This window comes from Amblyomma mixtum, chromosome 7 (assembly GCF_055824585.1).
Source record: "Amblyomma mixtum isolate Tamu chromosome 7, ASM5582458v1, whole genome shotgun sequence".
Taxonomy (NCBI): Eukaryota; Metazoa; Arthropoda; class Arachnida; order Ixodida; family Ixodidae; genus Amblyomma; species Amblyomma mixtum.
The window spans coordinates 117285816-117306861 of NC_143018.1; positions in this window are offsets into that span (position 1 = coordinate 117285816).

Below are 21046 nucleotides of genomic sequence, written 5' to 3' on the forward strand. Positions count from 1 at the left end.
AAATGGTAATAATTGGATGAAGCAATTAGTTTAAATTACTGTCACAAATTAAGATGTATTAATTGAATCGACGGATCATAAGCTGCATAATTATATAAAGTAATTTCACATATATTCAAACAATTGCTCAAATTAACGAATTGAATATATTACTGGGCGAATAAATAACCGACTTAATTATTTCAATCAGTACCTTACTTCACACACTGATGATTTACTTAATTGCTGAAAAATTACTTAGTACTTCGGTATGCTTATACACTCTCTAGCAACTAGTTATGTGAACATATGGTAGATACCGAATCAGCTGCATTGAGAGAAATGCTTTCCCATTACGGCACCTAAGACGACTTAAGGGCACCTCTGGTTTTTTTTCTTACTAGGTCAGCTCTGTAAGTGTCAAGCAGTCTTGAGTGTTAAGGGCCTGATATTTTGACTGCTCTGATCAAAAAGCTGGGCTATGTGGTCGAAGAAACTCTGGTTACATGTCGCACGTAAAACTTTCTTCTGAAGCAGATCAATCTTATTTTTGTTTAATGCAGTGGTAGTTGCCAACACAAGCTAGCAGTGATTCAGGTGTGATAAAAATATAGATTGATACAACAGAAGTTCTACTTTAGATATATATAGACGCCGATGCCGAATTGTAATACGTGTGATACGAGAAAGCTTTGTTATTACGGTGGTCACATGGTGATGCTAGCTCAAATGACTCGTAAAGTGGACACATAACACACGAATGCTTTCCACAGCATCAATTAGTTCTCAATCTATGTGCAGATCAGGTACAAAGGTAAGAACTACACTCTGCAGTTGTCCAGTTCAGGAGTGTACTCAAGGAAGTTTCAAAAATTGTGCCCGTAGTGCATCATCCGCCGTATGTTTATGTTGCTGTTTGGACATCTCGATAAGCTTTAAATTCACTTGCACGTCACCTTCATGCATTCTTCATGCAGTGATCTTCGTCAGCCCATCTGACGGACTATGCACTCCATCACTCTATAGGTTACATCAATACTCGCCATCGCATCCTTAGTACCCATTTCATGGCCGCATTTTATCTTCGTTTTATTTTTTACCTCTTCCACTCTGCTCTCCTTCTGTCTTTATCTCCCAAATTCCCCTCCCTACGCAGAGTAGCATGCCAGCGATTTTTAAACGCCGGCTAAATTCTCTGCTCTTCATTAAAGAGTCTCTCTCTCTCTCTCCCAATGTGGGCAGCGTCATGCATGACGTTGTGCTGGGAGAAACCACAATGTGTGGCGAAGTTAGTCGTTCATATCTTTTGAAGCTGTAGCTTTACTACTCGACTCTCGGGCTGAGATCGCCGTGCGTTGCAAATGACCTTCAATGATCAGCCAAGGTCAAACCTTCTGTTTAAGATTGGAGAACGGGTGGATGGTCAATGGTCAGACCAATGGTCAAGCAATAGACAATATGCGAAATTGCTTGGTGGTCTGGCAACACCGCGCCCACAACTTCCGGTTTCCATCTTTGTTCGGGCGATCTCGTCGAGCTGGTGCATCGCTTGCTATGCGTACATTCTTGCTATCGCGCTGTCATGAATCTTGCGTTTGAAATTTCAACACGCAAGCTTCAGCTGCTGCGTTGTTTTCACTGCTGATCTTTTACCAAATGTAAGTGCTTTCAGTAAGTGCCAACTTCCTCCTACCGCGTCCTGAGCTTCGCTTGAAGTCTGGCTCTGATAATAGGCAGAATCGGCACTGGGAAGTGTGTTGGCAAGTCAAAATCTGCGCCACTGTCATTTTAATTCGCGCATTAAAGCACCGGTTCAAGCATCACGCATTATCATGGCTATTTTATTCCCAGGTGGACGCGATTTCATCTGGTGGGGTAGCGAGCGGTTATTTTGCGCTGAGTGCACAGATGCCTTGACAAACTTGTGTGACAGTGTGAACTTTCGTTCGCGCCGATGCCAGGAGCTTCGTGCATTGCAGTATATTCACACAGGACCCTCGAGCAGCTGCGTAATGTGATTTCTTTAGTGCAATGTACAATGCACATCCGCGGTTTTCAACATCACCGTTTCAGAGCCCGGCGCCGGGTGGTTTTCACCGCAATTCGTTGAAACCGCGTCTTGCTTAAGACGGAGTTGAAGCGAGTATTGCGATGTTGTCAGTCGATATTAAGAGGAAAGTGAGCACATATAATTCAAAATATTGTAAGCAAAGACGCAGTTTTTTTTTTCAGGTAAGCACTGAGCTACCGCGCCGGCTTGATTAGAGAAAGAGCGTACAGCTGTATTTGCCTGCACGGACTCGATACGCTGGTCAAGCTGTGTATGCGGGGGTGAAATTCGCATGTTCGGTTGCCTCCAACACTTAATTCGCTTCCTCCCAAACCTACACAAATTTCTTTGCTGCGAAGCAAGCTGTTGCAGCTTGCCACAACGATAATGAAAACTGATGGCCTGAAGCGTTTTCAGAACAATGTTGCACGTACTTTCGAGCTTGGAAATGCGCCCCGCCTTCAATAAAGTAGCTATATTTTTTTTTCAGGCTTTCGCCGCCGGAGATATCGAATGTATAGGAATCCTCAAAAAATAAAGCATTCGCACCTCAGTTTTTATACGTAGGATGTATTGCTTCACAAGGACGCTTTAACGCGCATACCATATGCGGGCGCGATCACGTACGACATTATAAGAAAACAATGTGTGGGATCTTGCAACAACCCCATGGTCCAGAGAGATTGCTAGCCCTTCCAAAACTAATCGAACACGGGAAAACTTAACTGAACACGTAACAAACTAAGCAGTAATGTGCGTACGGCATACGCTTAGTGTGGCACGGCATGAGCAATCGAGGTTTTTAGATGGAGCGCACTGAGTGCCCGTGGCTGCGATTTACCTGCACATTAATGAACGTGTTTCTTCGCGACTGGAATACACGCTTGAGAAACAAAGGCGTAGGCTCGTTCAAAAAAATTACTTTCTCTAATACGTTGCTCAAGTATGCGTCTACATATAATCACGCCCGACCGGAGAGTTAATAAATGCACTAAATCGTCTTCTAATTTTGATCAGAGGGAACAAAGGCTGTGGTCCTTATCTGAATGTAAACGCAAATCACATAGAAAGCTTTGTGAAAAATCAGCGCAGAAAGCGCAAGCTGTGCACTGAATGGCGTGCTGACACACGATACATCATATGGCATTTGCTGTTACTAAAACTTTGGGACAGAGTAAAGAAAAAATAGAAAAGTGAAAAGCTGGAACGCACCTAGTTCTGGCACGCATCGTAGTTTCTTTGCATAGTGGACAGCATAGCGTAAGAGCGCGATGTCATTCCGCTTTTCAAACGAAGCGCAGCCGTTTTAACCCAACGCAGGGCCGCGGTTTCGTTTTCTGCACCGAACCAACATGGAGGACGTAGTTCTCGGAGCGTCGAGAGATGGCGCTGTGCATTTCGCATATCGTTTCGCACAGACCTCTGTTTTGAACCTTTCTGGACATAAGCGGTGCATACGGTAACGTGAACAGGGAACTCCTGTGGAGCATATTGAAAGATTTAGGTATCGGTGATGAGGTAATTGATTTTCTACAGGAAATCTACCGAGAAAATGAAGTTGAAATTACATGGGAAGGGAAAAAAAGTACCACAAATGTGGGGGTGCACAAAAGATTAAGGAGAGGTTGTCCTCTATCACCGCTGCTGTTCATGCTTTACCTGGTAAATATGGAAAGAAGGCTAGAAGAAAGTAATCTGGGTTATAATCTGTCGTACAGATTAGGCGGAAATGTAGTTGAGCAGCGACTCCCGGGTTTAATATATGCGGACGATATTGTACTGTTAGCCAGAAAGAGTTACGAACTTTGGTTAATTGATCTGGAGACGAAGGAGACGCTCTAGGATTCAGTTTTAGCGCAACTAAATCAGGTGTGATGATTTTTAACGATACAACTGATCAGGTGCTTACAATACAAGACCACGAAATACCCGAAGTGGCCGAATACAAATACCTAGGGATATGGCTAAACGAAGGGCAGGCATACACGGAAAAGCAAGAACAGGCACTTAGGGCAAAAGGACGAAGAGACGCGGGGATAAACAAACATAGGGCATTATGGGGGTACAACAAATATGAAGTACTAAGAGGTATTTGGAAAGGAATAATGGTGCCGGGACTTACTTTCGGAAAGTTCAGTCGAAATTAGACGTAAACCAGAGAGCTGTTGGAAGATTAGCACTAGGTGCCCACGGCAAAACCACAAACGAGGCAGTACAAGGGGATATGGGCTGGGCATCGTTCGAAGCACGGGAAGCTAAGAGTAAAATACTATATGAAGAACGCCTGCGGAAATTGGACGATAACAGGCGGGCAGCTAAGGTATTTAAATATTTATACATAAAGAACGTTGACTCACAGTGGCGGGAAAGAACTAGAAAACTAGCCAGTAAGTATGCCGGTCATGAGGACGGAGAAAGAAAGAGCATTAAACGACAGGTTAATAACGCGGAAGTTAAAAATTGGATGAATTCAATGGAAAAGAAACAGTGTAGAACTATATCGATACTGGAAAAGGGAGATCAGGAAAGAATTTTTCTATGATAACTCAAGAGGCAGTGCCCTACTTTTTGAAGCTAGGTCAGGGTGCCTTAGAACGCGCAGCTACAAAAAGAAATTTAACGAAGAAGATGACACATGTGCAGTGTGTGGTAGATCTGTGGAAACAATTGAACACCTCATAATCAAATTTGATGGTATCCATCCGGATGTCGATGCAGGCACAGTCACTCTTTCTGAGGCCCCAGGGTTTAAAGATAACAATGGTCATGTAAATAAATCTGCAGTGGAAGTCAGCAAAAAGCGATTGGAGGATTGGTGGCTGAAAAGCAGAGATTTGGCATAAGGTTAGAATTGTAGGAAATCGTAGGTAAAGATGATGGCGAATCTTAATGAGAATTGCCAACACAGTAAACAAAAAAAATTAAGAAAGAAAAGCTGAGCATGGTGGCAATTGCCACCACCCCGTTTCAAAGGGGGCGCTCCTATCCATCCATCCATCGTCCATTGGACAGATGAAGCATAGAGTTTCTTACTATTACCTAGAGGGAAAGCTGGCGGCGCTGCACTTCAGCCACCATGGACGCCCAAAGCATCATGGGGCGGTGAGCTACTTGTTGCGAGACAGTCGTAGTTTATCGGGAACACGGAGTGGCACTACTGAGATGTTTCATTCCGAAAACGCTGTTCGTGTGTGCGCAGACGACTTTCACGCGAACGCAGTGTGCAAAAACCATAGTAGTAAAAACGCATAGACACACGACGCCAATAAAAGGTTTCACTTTTCCGAAATGCCATTAGAAAACTTCTTGAAGTATCTAAGGAACAACATTTTTTTTAAAACATATTTACTTTTAAAAATGTGGCTCTTAATTACGAAATATTAGCTTTTATAGTGTTCAATGCTTGGCCAATAGGAGAACGAGTCGTCTCTTATTTTGGGCAAACTTTGCACTTAAATGCTTTTCTGCTCGTTTGTTGCAATCATTAGACAAGATTTTCAATGTTAGGACGTTTGTAGTTATCAAACAGCTTTATTTCTTGATTATTTTTTGGCCAAAAGTTGCAGTTCCGCAACAAGTAGCTCACCGCCCCATGATGCTTTGAGCGCCCATGGTGGCTGAAGTGGTCTCGAGGGGTCGCCATGCAAACTCCCATAGACGGGCTGCCAGCTTTCCCTCTAGGTAATAGTAAGAAACTCTATGAGATGAAGGGTCAAGGTCAAGGGCCAGGATCAATGTCATTTCAAGGTCAAGTCAAGTCAAGGTCAGCAATTTAACAAGAAAGCTGGGCTAGCTGCTGCAGGGACACTGTCCCGTCTGCTTCCCTGTCTCTGCTCCATCTTTTAATCGCTCTAGTTAACATGTCGCAGCCAAGACAAGACCAAGCCGGGGACATCAAGGTCAACCAAAATTTGGTCAGGTGATTGACTTAGGGCTTGCCGAAGAGCCTAAACGCGGCGTTTACGTGATAGTGCGTGACGACACGCCATCTTTAACCTAGTGCATGACGGGTGGAAAAAATTAACGGTGTTTTAGGTTGGTTAAACCGACTGAAGAGCGGTAGCTTCACGATAGCTTAGCCTAGCAAAGTCTTGTTATCCAGCTTTACGTTGAGCATTTCATCGGTATTTTTCAGGCTAAAACATCAAGAGGGTTTGGTTTATTTTTTTTCTTATGGGGGTTTAACGTCCCAAAGAGACTCAGGCTATGAGGGACGCCGTAGTGAATGGCTCCGTAAATTTCGACCACCTGAGCATTTTTAACGTGGAGACATTCGAAAGTACACCGGCCTCTAGAATTTCGCCACCATCGAAATTCGACCACCACCGCCGGGAGTGAACCCACCACGTCTTTCAGGTCAGCAGCCGAGTGCCACAACAACTGTGCTACCGCGGAGGGTTCAAAAACCATCTGTAGCTACCGCTTGTAACTCGGTTTAACCAAAGCTAAAACATCGTTAATTTTTTGTGACGCTTTAGCCTTGTAATTGAAGCGATCAGCGTCGGTTGAAGCTGCCGTTTCACCGTGTGAAACCTGCGAATCTCCGTCGTACGATATTAGAAAAGGCAAGCAGCTAAGCTATCTTGTTAGCCACAAATAACTTACGACTAAGATTTTGCAACCAGAAATGGATTCTATCCTTTAACAAAGCACAGGGTGAAGAAGCATTGCTTTCATGTACTCAACGAGACATTGTCTGCGGGGGGCACAGAGTCGCTCCTGCGTGGAATGGCTATGACAGATAGCTTCAAAGATGTGATAGTGATCATCATATTTGGAAGCTGCGTCGACACGGGCTCGGGCCTTCGGGCGACGGCACCCAGACTTGTAAGCTATGATGACGAAGAATATTCGGAGTCTTATACCTTCAGCGTGCGAGGTAGCCAAGGTGGTCTTTCAAATTAGAGAAGCAGCGTAACGCCCGATTGTTGCCAACGTTCTTAAATGGCCTCCTGTACAGGTAAGGGTGGAATTTGTATGTGGAGAAGATCATCGTGGGACACTATTTTTCAGTAGTTGGATAGTCACCCTCTGCCACTCATACCAAGCTGCTCACAAAGGAAATTACTCGCTCTAGTCCGCGCTTCCACAGAATGAGCAAGGTTCCTAGGTTCAGGCTACCTGTGTCAGTACGAATGAGGGTTTCGGCTTTTTCATTAAAGTGGCCGGGAACTGGTGGTGCTTGCAAACGGGATTGAAGTTCCTTGAACCCTACAATCAGCGGTGTTTGCCATTGAAACTGGTGGTGGTGGTGGCGGCTACTGGTTGTGGCGCCCAGACCGTGCCTGATCGGGACGTTTTCATTCCAGGTCACCAGCCGAAGTTGGAGATTCGGCTCGGTGCTGGACAAAGCAGCCCCCCACTGCTGCGGACTGTTTAGGTGCCAGGAGGCAGGGGGCAAATGTGCTGGGCTGCAGAATAGGGTATGAGGGTAGTCGGCTCTTGAACTGTCACATAAGCGGCAGGTCGGAGAGTACGCTCCGGCGTGCAGGAGGGCAAAACTTTCGGGGGTGAGAAAGGTGTGCGACTGAAGCTGCCGTCACAAGCGTTAGGTCTACTTTTCTCACCTGCGTCAAAAGCGATGGCAGTTCGAGAATGACCCTTTACGAACCGGTGTGCCTGGGTAGTGGTGCAGCCCCAAAAATGGTAGCGGATCGCGCTAGTTGGTGAAGTTTTCACATATTTCGAAGCGCTAAAACAACAAGGAAACAGAGGGAACAGACAACACGAGCGCTACTTTCAACTGTTTATTTCGTAAAACAGCAAATGCTTCAAACAGTTCTCGAACGCTTTTATGACACGGCATTAAACAGCACTTGCGAGATTACACAGTATAGCTGCCGAGACTAACAGAACCAAGAAGATAAGTGCACGATTACGTTGATACCCTGAGGAAGGCAAGTTCTTTTTTTGACAATGAAATGGACGGTGAACTTACACAAGTGCTACCCAGTGATGCTATGTTCTGTGCTTCTATGATCTCTCGGGTTAGTTGATCACGACTACGTCCGATGATGTGGTACTGATTTAACAATGGAGCACAATTACGGCACTTACTGCAGTGAATGGCTAGGTTGCTTCCGCAGGAATTTTTAACATTGTTGTTGTGCTGGGGTAGCCGGTCATTGAGACAACAGCCCGTTTGCCCAACATACTTTTTGCTACAAGACAGAGGGATACAGTACACAACACCGTCTACACAGTCCACGTACGCTGTTTGGTCTTTGATACCACATAATTGTTTGACAGAAGGGTATGGTTTCGTCAGCTTGCAAAGCTTGTTTAGCTTGTTAGGGGCCGTGAATACAACTCTCACATCTGCTTTCTGCGCTACCTTTTTGAAGTTGTGGGAAACAGTGTGCACGTAAGAGAGCACAGGAACCTTTTTATTTCACTAGACTTATTTGAGATTTCGTCATGACCGTTCAGGTTCTTAAGGACGCGTTCCGCTACCGAGACCTGAAGTGGAACCGGGTAGCCAGCACCGGATAACCGGTTCACTTGTTTGTGGAAACTACGGGGCATGCAGTGGTGGCAAGATTTCGTCAATACGTTTCTGAAACAAAGTGCAATCACTCCTCGCTTTACCAGCTTAGAGTGGGCGGAGCGGAAAGCAAAAAACGGTTTATTGCGGCGAGGTTCGTAGCTCCAGCAAACGTGGTTGTCGGTGAGTGAAAAGCTGGTAAAGCGAGGAGTGATTGCACGTTGTTTCAGAAACGCATTGACGATATCTTGTGGCAAAAAGTATGTTGGACAAACGCGCTGTTGTCTCAATGACCGCTACGCCAGCACAACAACAATGTTAAAAAATTCAGGGGGCATTTTGGCTCTCTAGAGTGCTGCAAGGCGAAAGCGTTTCCTCGCGCACTGTTTGTTTTTATTTATTTATAATTTTTCATATTTTGTTCTTTTGCTCTTTTTCTTATTTTTGTTGTTTTATTTTTATTTTCATTTCTTATTATTTTTTATGTTCTTTTTTATTTTTTATTTTCCTTCACTTTATTCCTTTTATTTTATTTATGAAACCCATGCATTCACTAGATACGCCTTTATTCATGCTCGAACCTTGAGCTTTCGTGGCGGAGCGGTAGTGTCTCCGCTTCAAATGCCAAAGGCTCTGGTTCGATTCCCACCCTCGGCGCAGTTTCTTTTTAAGCGGCGACGCCGAAAGGCGTACAAATCTGCCGACGCGTCTGTCGACACGGCTGCTGACAGCGTCTGCTAAAGACAGTATGAGGCATTAAAGGCTTTAGCCTTAAAAATTCCTGCGGAAGCAGCCTAGCCATTCACTGCAGTAAGTGCCGTGATTGTGCTCCATTGTTAAATCAGTGCCACATCATCGGACGTAGTCGTGATCAACTAACCCGAGAGATTATAGAAGCACAGAACATAGCATCACTGGGTAGCACTTGTGTAAGCTCACCGTCTATTTCATTGTCAAAAAACGAACTTGCCTTCCTCAGGCTATCAACGTAATCGTGCACTTATCTTCTTGGTTCTGTTAGTCTCGGCAGCTATACTGTGTAATCTCGCACGTGCAGTTTACTGCCGTGTCATAAAAGCGTTCGAGAACTGTTTAAAGCACTTGCTGTTTTACGAAATACAGAGTTGGAAGTAGCGCTCGTCCCTGTCTGTTCCCTCTGCGTCCTTGTTTTAGCGCTTCGAAAAATGTCAGCCCAAAATATCTCCAAATGCCTTCCTTGTCGGTTGGGTTCGTTTATAGCTTATGGGGATTTAACGTACCAAAGCGACTCAGGTTATGGGGGACGCCGTACTGAAGGGCTCCGGAAATTTCGACCACCTGGGGTTCTTTAACATGCACTGACATCGCACAGTGCACGGGCCTCAACAATTTTGCCTTCATCGAAATTCAGCCGCCACCGCTGGGATCGAACCCGCGTCTTTCGGGTCAGCAGCCGAGCGCCGTAACCACTGAGCCACCGCGGCGGGGCAACGGGTTCGGGAAATATGAAATATCCACTGTCCTTCCTTGGCCAGATCCCACTTTGTTCTTGCTGACAACGAGAGACAAGTTCAAACAGGAGATGTAGAACCTTTCTTGCTTTAGCTTAACTCCATAAAACATGATTGCCTCTATCACTTGCTTCAGCCTCCTCTGGCGTTATTCTGAAATACTCGCTAAGAATATAGCGCCGTCTAAAAGGAAAGTCCGTCGAAAGGGGGATGTGCTTGTACCTAAGGTCATTGATTTTTTTATGCTCAGTCAGGAAGCCTATGCCCCTGCTAATGTCCTGGGAACACAGCCGCAGTACTACAAAGATCGAAGGGCAAGTAAGTACGTCCGTTCACCACCACTCGAGCGAAACAAGGTCCTTAAAGGGCAACTGCATAGGTTATAGAAATCGACGGATTTTAAGGGGTTGAAGCAGTGAAACTTGCACGTAAAGCATGCGAAATGCATTTGGGCTAGCATCAGAAATGGTGATGTAATCGCCAATTAAAATTTCGATGGAATTGAAGCTTCTCCGCAGCACAAAGCGCCAAGTGGGAAGGTGGATGATGATGTCATCGAAGGTACCTGTGCTATCAGCAAGAAATGAAACTCGAAGAAGACAACTGAACCACGGACTGCAAATACGCAGCTCTTAGCCAGGGAAGCTGAATACTAGCTCATGCTATTTTAATTTCGAAGGCACGAAGACTCTTGTTTTGAAGTGTTATTCAACCGCGCTTGTATTTTCAATCAAGGAGATAATACGATGTACGATGTTTTTTTTTTTTGCGTTGCCATCTCAGTTTTCTTGTTCGCGTTACATTCGTTGCTGATAGTGCATTTCGAACGCTTAGGCGCTTCCTTGAAGGACAAAGCCAACGCCACTGAAGGCAAAACATACTCAAGGTAATTTGACAGCATCAAATGAAGCGCTCCAGGGTTTGGTTGACGGCAGCGGTAATTTGAAATATTCCCTTGCGTGACGTCGCACCAAGCTTGACTGCAGTTCTCCGCCGCATTGAGAAGACGCCCACAAAATCAATCGCCGATCGTGTCGCTATTTTAATACAAGCGCGAAAAACACTCGGCACGCTTTACCTACAGCCTATATGGACTTGAATCCTTGAATATCGCTGAATTCTCAAAAAGTGGTGCAGTTGCCCTTTAATGCGTAATAAGGCGCCTTCCAGCTGTGTGCATTCGGGGTCCGTCGAGAATAAAGATAACTTTAATCATGACGGCTGCAGAGAGTCCTCTAATGGCAGTGCCGCCTCTCTTGTCAACCAGGTCGGTAACTTTACTGCCTTGAAAAACCTCTTAATGTTTCACTTGTTTCAGCGCTCAATCAATTCTGTCGATAAGTTTTTACTTGCAGTCAAAAATGCTAGGCATGCTTTATTTTTCACTTACTGTGGCGCTAAAGGCCAGCAATGGATTGTCGATGGTTGCCTCAGAAACGCACGTCAGCCTCCGAGTAGGGTCAGTGTTCCTTCGCGTATCAAGATATGGCTCGGGCATGTCGTCGTAGTTTTTCTCGTTCACGTCATTTGAGACTTTCATCGCGTCAATTTCGGGCTCATGTTCGTGTGCGGAGTCATCGCAGTGGAATGCGGTATCGTCCCGCGTTTTCTTCAGTGAAGAATCTTGGAAACTCTGCAATCGCGACCCGCAAATCACGCAAGCCTGTACCTCGGTTCGCCGCGAATTCTGTAGCATCCGCCCTCGTTACGCGTTTGACCAAGCGATATGAACCCAATGACTGCCGCAAGACGTCGCACGCGCAGTTAGGAACTAAAGTGACTATTAGGAGAGCCCGCAGGTCCGCTCTATACAAATGTGATCGAAACATTACAGTCACGAAATGTATGAGCGTGAACTCAGCAGCGCGTGCCCGATAGCCTCGAACCCTATTCGTGGCGACACGCGGCGGCCGCTTTCATAAACAAACGGGAAATGGAGGTGTGTCCTTCAGTTTGCCGGGATCAGGTGCTTGGCATATCCCTTTCCACCGCGTTGCTAAATGCGGCCGTCGCGTATTGCGTAGAGTAGGGCTTGAGGCTATCTGCTACAGCTCCCCTTTTGACGCTCATCAACTTCATGACTGTACTTAACAGTCTGGCGGAAGCGATCGCAACTAGCACATTTTACGGTCGTTAAAGAACGCAACCGACCGCTGCTCTCAGCTACGGTAAATTTAAAGCTAGCAAATTAACTTTCGAGGTAAGGTCCAAATGCTGTGGCTGTTATCTCTGCACGTCGTCGAAGCGGGCGGTACTGCGATAATTCGAGATAAAAGCAGCCGCTGTGGTTCACTGGTTATGGCGCTCGGCTGCTGACCCAAAACACGCGGGTTCAATCCTGGCCACGGCGGTCGAATTTCGGTGGAGGTGAAATTCTGGAGGACAGTATTGTGCGATGTCAGTGGACGTTACAGAACCACAGGAGGTGGAAATTTTAGAAGCCCTTCACTACGGCGTCCCAGTAGCCTGAGTCGTCTTGGGACGTTAAGCACAAACCAAATCGAGATAGATATAGTCGCGCTTCGCATCACGAAGTTATAAAGCCCCGTACCAAGGTTATGAACTAACAAACATCACAAAACTTCACGGTAATATAATCGATGCACTAATAATGGCGAAGATTCTTTCTACTGTTCACTTCGCGCTCTACAATTCGGCCAGCCGCCGCTAAAAATACCCGCCGACTTATTATCGCTAGAAATTATTCGCTCGGTGGCAGCTGATGCACAAATTCTTTAGGGGAGAGAATGTATATTTCCGGTGCTTTCCACTTCTATTTCCGTACCGGACTTCTCGAGAATATTCTCTGCGGAAAACATGATATTTGGTGAAGACTGCCTGGTTGTGCTGGTTGTGGATGCTACGCAGGATGCTAGTATGAGGCAGGTAGGAAAGCGTGCGACTTTCAGCGACACCCGCACAAAAAACACCGACCGAGCAATGTACAAGGCAAAACATGTACTCACGTAGGTTCTCCTTGCAGTTGCGTCCTCGGCGTCCCTGTCCTACTTGGTCGTTCAAGTTAAAATGGGCGCTGCAGACCGAGGTAGAATAGCTTGAGTTGGCTGCTTGTGAAGCATCTGGACAAGTTTCGAGAGAGGGAAAGTTCACTTTTTCACTGCTGCGCCATACCAACTGCAAGGAACAACAAGCAACACTGCGGGGTGCGTGTTTGGCCGCACCTCGTTTTGCAGACGTAAACTGGGTAGAAATAGACGGTACTCTTTCATAAAACAGAGCGAAAACAAAGGGCACACGAACAAGTAGAAACCAGCGAAACTAAATTCGATCAAGCCATTTATTTAATACTTCCTGGAATAGACACTGCCGCTGGAGACACGGCTATAACGCGACCTGGCCACTAACGACTGGAGGCGGACAATGCGTAAAAGACTCACACTTGGTCGCCGTTCAAGTCCTGCTTGATCCTTCAGTACAAAGCGGACGCTATACGGTGTGCTAGAACTGCGTCACTAAGCAGCCAGTGTAGCAGCTAAAAGCCGTCGCAAGTATTAAAAACTTATCTGGTTCTCAGTTGCGCCCCGTACTGTTTGTCTGAAAACCACGCCCCCGCTCCCTCAAGTTTTTTTTTTTGTGGCGCCATCATGTGGCAACCGCGAGGAACAAAGCTGCGCAGCGTGTTTTACTTTATTTCTTTTATTCAGTACTGCCCACCGAATTTTAGTAGCCAAGGCAGGACCAGGTATATGACGTGTACAAATGAATGGTCTATGGCAGATAACAAACAAGAAGAACAGAAAAAATGGGCATATAGTCAAATTTCGGCAGAAGAAACCAGCCCGCAAACAAAAATAAAAAACGCCGCGTTTGCATGCAGGGCAGGAAGCATTAAAGACATGCTCTGTGAGAATGAAACCAAGTATACAAAACTTACTGGTTCGATCTGACTGCAGATAAAAAATGCTTCGGGTGATGATGAGGTGTCTACATAGTGTGAGTATCCAGTTCTAACAGGCTATCGTGCTTGGAAAGAACATGTTGCACTGGTTCTGCACTAAGGAACTGCAATTGCTTTGTCATGTTCGTACGCATGGTCTTTCGTTTTCTGTTATAATGCACATAAGCTTGAAATTGTTTTTTTTTGTATGATATTTAATGATGGCGAAGAACATCGTCAAACGATAAATATTTAAAAACCTTCACCAGCGCTGCGACCAGGAACAAAGACAGAGAAGGAAGGCCCGGGACAAGCGCTACTAACAACTGAAAGTTTATTTGAAAAAACAGATTATATACTCACAACTGACAACCAGAAGCGCCTACACTTCCCGCAAAAAGGACAGAAAAGAAAGTTACGATTCCAGATATGAAATTTCACACTCATCCATGGCTCCAGAAGGTGTGCTAACGCACGTATCGCTACTCTTGGGAATGTAATAGCCTTCCCACAACCCCCTAGTCAACTGATATTGATGTATAAACTTAATCTTAGCCCTGTTAACCAGTGGAAAGCATGTTTTTTTATTAGACACCTTGGACACACCTGGTTTGCTCAGATGACAATCTCTGTAATGAAGGGGCAGGGAAGTTGTGAAGATGGTTTATGGGGTTTAACGTAACAAAGCGACTAAGTCTATGAGACACGCCGGAAGTTGTGAAGATGTACCAACTAGTTGAGACCGCGATTTTGCTCCAGTACAGTTTTAGACGAGATTCAAAGGTGGGAAAACCGGAGTGGCTGAGAAGGTTAGATACCGATACATGTCTTCAGTAGGGCCGCCGCGGTGGCTCAGTGGTTATAGAGCTCGGCTGCTGACCCAAAAGACGCGGATTCGATCCCGGCCGCGGCGGCTAGAATTTCTTTGGAGGATAAATTCTAGAGGCCCGTGTACTGTGCGATGACAGTGCACGTTAAACAACCCCAGGTGGTCGAAATTTCCGGAGCCCTTCACTACGGCGTCTCTCATAGCCTGAGTCGCTTTGGAACGTTAAACGCCAGAAACCAAACCATGTCTTCAGTAGGCATGGCAAATTGCAGCACTTTTTTCTTTACCCCCCCCCCCCCCCCCCTCTGCCTAGACTTTTAATGGCTTTTTCCATATGACGACACCATATCAAATCTACACGGCGTTGTGGAGAAGTAAATACTGTAAAGATAGCTAATATAATCGCATTAAACACTGCGAAACGGAGAGTCAAGGTCATAAAAAAAATTATGGGGCCGCTTAACGCAACTTAAGCGGGCGATGCGTTAACGGTGTGTTCTGGGTACAATACGCACGGATGCACCCTGGCCAATCCCCCGCCGTGAGTATATGCCATTCAGCCTGAGGACATCATCATCATCATCATCATCACAGAGGCAGGTGAAGTGCAGATTGGCGCGTGAGACTGGCAGTTATGCACGCGGGATGTGCAGGTGCGGCAATGGCGTAGTGGACCAATGCAGGCGCCACTGAAGCTGTTCTGTAAGTGCTGCCGCATGTTCGAAACCCAATCCCAGCCATGAATTTCTTATTTTATCTGTTTATCCACCCCCACCCCCTCTCCGACATGCCCTCGAAAATTTGCCTTCACTCGCAGGGTCTTAGCTCCATCGGAGGTGTTGGATTTTGAAATTTGGCTCTATCCTTTGATTTCACGTGACCTTATTGATAACACGACTCTCTAGACCAATCACTGAACTTCGTGGCATAGAACGCCAGGGTCTTGCATCCATGATAGCTTAATCAGTACCGCATAATTGAGACAAGCAATAATAAGTTCAACCAAAGCATTTAGTACAAGCAACGTGGGGTATGTAGTGCTCAGAATTACAGAAAGTCCGCCTGAATCCTTTGCTTTGGTGCTCGGCTGTTGATCCCATGGTCAAGGAATAAAATTGCGGCTGCAGCACCTTCATTTAGTTCAAGCCAAATTGCAACGACGCCTATTTCCTGTGTGGTGTTACTGCACGGTAAACATCCGTATGCAGTCAGAGTTATCCTGAAGCCTATACTACGCTGTCCCTGTCAGCCATGTGTGCACTCGAAGCCCTACGTACCATGCGATAAAGAGGCGCAACTGCTTAGATGGACCCAGATTTTGAAAAAAAAAAACACAACTTTTTCCAGACATAAATGCAGTGAAACTTGACAGGAGTTATGTAAAATACCGGCTAGTATTTTTTTGTTTCGCCTACTTTAAAAATTAGTCGACAATAATTATTTAACTTTTTAAATACTACTCTAAACTATCAGGAGTTAGCAGAAAATTTGCCCTGAATTGTCAGAATGGCCAAGCCAGGTTCTTGCGACTAAGTGTCCATAGCCTTTTTTACTCGACCAGAAATAAAGCCCGGAAAATTTATTAAATACCATGTAACAGCAAGCTCCCACAGCCCCAGTGCGGCGCTATTACAGTGCTCTCATACGCTACTTGGTGAGGCGTCCCTGCTTTGAGCTTTCTGAGCTACCTACGAAGCAACTTCGCGATGCGCCTGGTTCCGATATAAGCGAAAGCGGATGGACACAGTGGAGGAAAGGCTGAGCAAAGCCAGTTGCCTTGGTGATAAATGCTCACTCATGCTGGCAGAATGCATGCGGAAGAACGGTGCTAATATCACGTATTTGCAATAGAACAGTGTGACAGTAACCAGTAGTACTGCCTATTAACCTCGAGGAAAATAATGGTCAAATGCGGGGTTTCCCGCTAAGGAACAGAATGTTAAAAGGGAACATAGCGATGAGTTGGCGTTTGCGGTAGTTTGTCGTCGGAGGGTACATTTACTTTCATAGTACGCGGCTTTGCACAAACGTGGGGTTAAAGAACCCCAGGTGTTCGAAATTTCCGGAGCCCTTCACTAAGGCGTCCCTGATAGCCTGAGTTGCTTCGGGACATTAAACCCTAATAAACCAAACCAAACTCATAGAGGCGAAGCCTAACATCTTAACAACGCATCAGTGCCACAAGCAGCAACACCGCGCTTAAGGCTTTCGCCTCACCGCACTTTAGGTAAAAGAAAGTGCCCCCCTGAATTTTTTCTCATTATAGTGCTTACAGTACGTTTTCCTCCGCAATGCCACATTCAGTATCCCTTGGCAGCCTTCCTGTTGTCCCCTCCTGCCGCTCCCAAGGCTAGGACCATCCCTGACTTCCGTTCACTTGCGTAGGGCGTGCTTGATGTATTGCAATCGAGAACTTCTTGAAAGGAACTGGGTTAGTCCAATCCCTGAATTGTCCGGGATACTACCCTCCTTGGTTTGTCATGTCATTCCCTGCATTATCACGCTCAGGTTCATGAGAACGGGTCCACGACATTAGCAGTAAGCGCGTCCTTTGATGGGGAAAAGTCGCTCTTTTGAAGCGAAAAGCTTCACTACGCTAGTCAACACCGCGCTTCGCGTGAGCCGGCGTATGTAGGAGCACGAGTGTCGTCACGAACGGCGCAGGCCACTACGCATGTGCGCTGCCGATTCTCCACCTGGCCACCGTTTGACCTTTCGCCGCAGCCGAGCGCTGTGCGCGTTTGAAAGAAGGGGTATACAAGGCGCGCTTGCCCATAGAACAGTCGCACGCGGCCCCGCGCTATGCGTCATTGTTTGACGATCGCCGCAAGCGCATGTTAATCGCTGATCACCGCAGCTTTTCGCTTCGAGATATCAAGTCTTAACCTTATCTAAGCCGCAGCCAATTTTTTTTTCTTCACTTCTATCCGACTGTTGCACATGTAAGCAATATGCGGGATGGTTTATGATCTGGTTTATGATTTGGTTTGGTTTATGAGGGCACAACGTCCAAAGCGACGTAAGCTGTGAGGGAAGCCGCAGTGAATGGTTCCGGAAATTTCGACTGACTGGTGTTCTTTAAGGTGCATTGACATCGCACAATACTCGGGCCTCCAGCATTTCGCCTCCTTCGCAATACCAGGATCCCGTGGCCAGGATAGAACACGCATCTTTCAGGCCAGCAGCTGAGTGCCATAACCTCCACGCCAAAGCGATGCACACACACACAAGCACACACCGCCAGGTTTTCTTCTAAAGGGATGAGTAATGCTCTCGCATTAGAAGTGCGTCTTTCTGCTCCTACCCAATCAATCCCATATAAGGTGTCGAGTCGGAACCGGGCGGCAGTCGTCTCGAGACCGTTTGGTATAGAGTGTTAGTCTTTTCTTTATAATGTAGGCAGGTCTCTCCCGAAATGATCTCGTTCCAGCGCTTATAAAGTACCGCAAAAGGCGTAATAGAAATGAAGTAAAAACACTTTTTCCGTATTCGACTTGCACAGAACATTCAGTCGGTGAGAAAACAAAGATATGATCAGGTGCCTTTGTGGAGGGCTTCCGAATATTTTATATCACGTGGGCATCATTAACGTACACTGGAAACCTACAGCAGAAAGGCCATTTTTCGTTCGCTTCAAAGTAAACGCAGCCGCTTAGGCAGCGATTAAACCCGCATCATTGGGCTCACTAGTTGGGCTCAGGTATTTTGAGGATATGAGAAATCAGGCAGCGCCACGACCATCGGCTGTCCCAAATAATTTTCCAGCATAATACTGCACAGATGCGGTCCATTCTGGTGCTGCCGAAATGATGCACGTTTGCTTTGTAGCTCTTAACCAAACCTCCTACCCAAGTAATGAGAGGCACTCATAGCGAATTATGCTCAACATGCTTTTTTAAACCGCAGCTGTTCCCTTCTACCCCCCCCCCCCCCCCCCGCCTCCCCATACCCTAAAGCGCCCGTCTAGTCAGCACGAGTACCCACGTTCCAACCCAATTGCGGCGGCCACATTTCGAGGGAGGCGACGGCCGTATGCTGTGGGATTCTAGTGCACGTTAAAGATCTCCATGGGGTCGATTTTATTCCGGAGGCCTCCATACGAAAGCTCTGTTCCTTTCTTCTATCACTCCGTCCTTTACCCTCCCCTTACTCCGGGGTTCGGGTGTCCGCCGAGATATGCGAGACAGTTATTCCGTAATTTTCTTTCCCAATAAGCTACCAATTAGCACCCGCTCCAGAATTCCTCATCGTAGTCGTCTGCGTCGGCGTTGGCTTAACACACCACCTGCCGACCATGGCAGGTACTAGCAGAGCGAAACGCCACCTGCTACGACAAGAGCGGAGAAGTGCACACCCCCAAGGTGCCTGCCACGGGAAGATCCCGGTGGGTGAGTAGCAGTAACACGCCACCTTACAGCAGTGGCAGGTGGCGTGTGGAGAGCTGCGCTGAAATTTCGCATTACCGACGATCGGAGCCGTCTCTCAATTTTGTGGTTTTATTCCTTTCGCTTTAACGGGGAATCTCACTTTTACGCTATAAACTGGCAACCCACATAAGCTAGAAGATCGATGTGAAGGGTATGGATAGTGTACTGAAGCAAGTTTAAGAACTGTGCTCCATATCCAACCAATGTCCAGTGGTCAGACGATTTCCTTATGACACATTCTTGAGATGTGTACGGTAGAATCTGTTCTTTTTTTTAATGTAGAAGTGCAAATGCGCTGCGAAGATACAACGGCAGGCACCGCAGGATGAGGTCAACGCAAGAGCCTACTGGCGAACGGCTGTGGTGATTTTATGGCAACATGCAGAATCTACGCAGACGGAGATTCTGATTCCGACTGTAAGGAAGTATTTAAAGATGAGCTCTGCGCAGCGACCCTAGTTTCGGCTGCAGTTGACATGAATATTTTACGCCAAGTGCAGCTCTATTAGAAAAGGGGCGTGCGCTGACCGCCCAAGCCATCTTTAGTGTGGGCAGTTTATCAATGCGAAAGCAGTATGTGGATCCTCGGGTACCAAATGCGGCGTCGGCGGTGACAAGCAGGAATGGTCCCGAAAATTCCCGATCACACCACCGTAATATGCTGAGAATTGAACCGAGGACTTTCAGACTGAGGGGCGAGCATGGGCCATAAAACCACGCTGGTTCTTGACGAGCAAAGGTGAACGTAGTCTATTAGCTGCCTTGCGACTGTATGCTAATGAGTAGGTGTGCGATTACACAGGAAGATAATACAATAACAAGGTAGGCAAAATTAAAAAGAAATTAAAATACAAAAAACGCTTTTGCTTTTATAGAACATAGGTAGACTATAGTACCCTCCGCAATTTTTGAGACATACCTCCTTCAATATACAAACTTTTATTTTCAGGCAAATATCGAAGCAGTGAGGCTGTGTCCAATTCTAAAATGCCCCTTATTACTAAGACAATGCAGTACTTCGCTACATTTAAAAAACAATACAACCTGCGAAACCCTGCATTTACCCCCCTGCATCAGCAACCAAGAAGCTAATATTGGACGTCCGTCAGATTCCAAGAACAATACGTCGCGCGTGACGGCCAATCGTTGCTCGAACGTGCATTGGAGCACGGACACCACACAGCGGGCTAAAACGGGGTGACTATAAGCAGCCAGTGACGGTGCTGGACACCGTCACAAGTGTTAGAAACTTTGCTGTTGCTCTGTTACGCCCCGTACTGTTTCTCTGAACACCACGCCCCCGCTCTATCATGCTTGTTTATGTGGCGCCACCACGTGCCAACCACGAGGAACGCGACTGCGTGGTGCATTTTTTTTTGTACTCAATACTGTTGGTTTCCTATTGGTGGCCGACGTAGGACTGGGAGCGAGATGCGTAAAAATGCTTGGTCCAACAAAGACAACAACAAATAAGAAAAGTGAGCACATGAGCATACTGTCAAGCTTCTGCGCAAAAAATGAGCTCGTAAAGTACACAAAAAGAGCTGGTATTTCTATGTAAACGTCAAAAGCACCGCAAGTGTCCGCTCGAAGAACCAAACGAATTAAAAAAACTTACTAGCTTGATCTGACTGCAGATAAAAATACTTCGGGTGATGGTAAGGTGACCGCGTTACAAGGTAAGTTGTTGCAGCCGGCTATCGTTCATAGAATAAATGACAGCTTGTTTGAATTGGTTGTGCACTGAGGCATTTGTGTTGCTTATGACATGTTTGTGCAGTCTGTCGCGTTCTGTTGTACTGCATATAACATGGAATTCTATTTTTGTGTGATAATTAATGATTCTGAACGACATAATCAAGCGATGCATTTGTCGAGACTATTTCGGG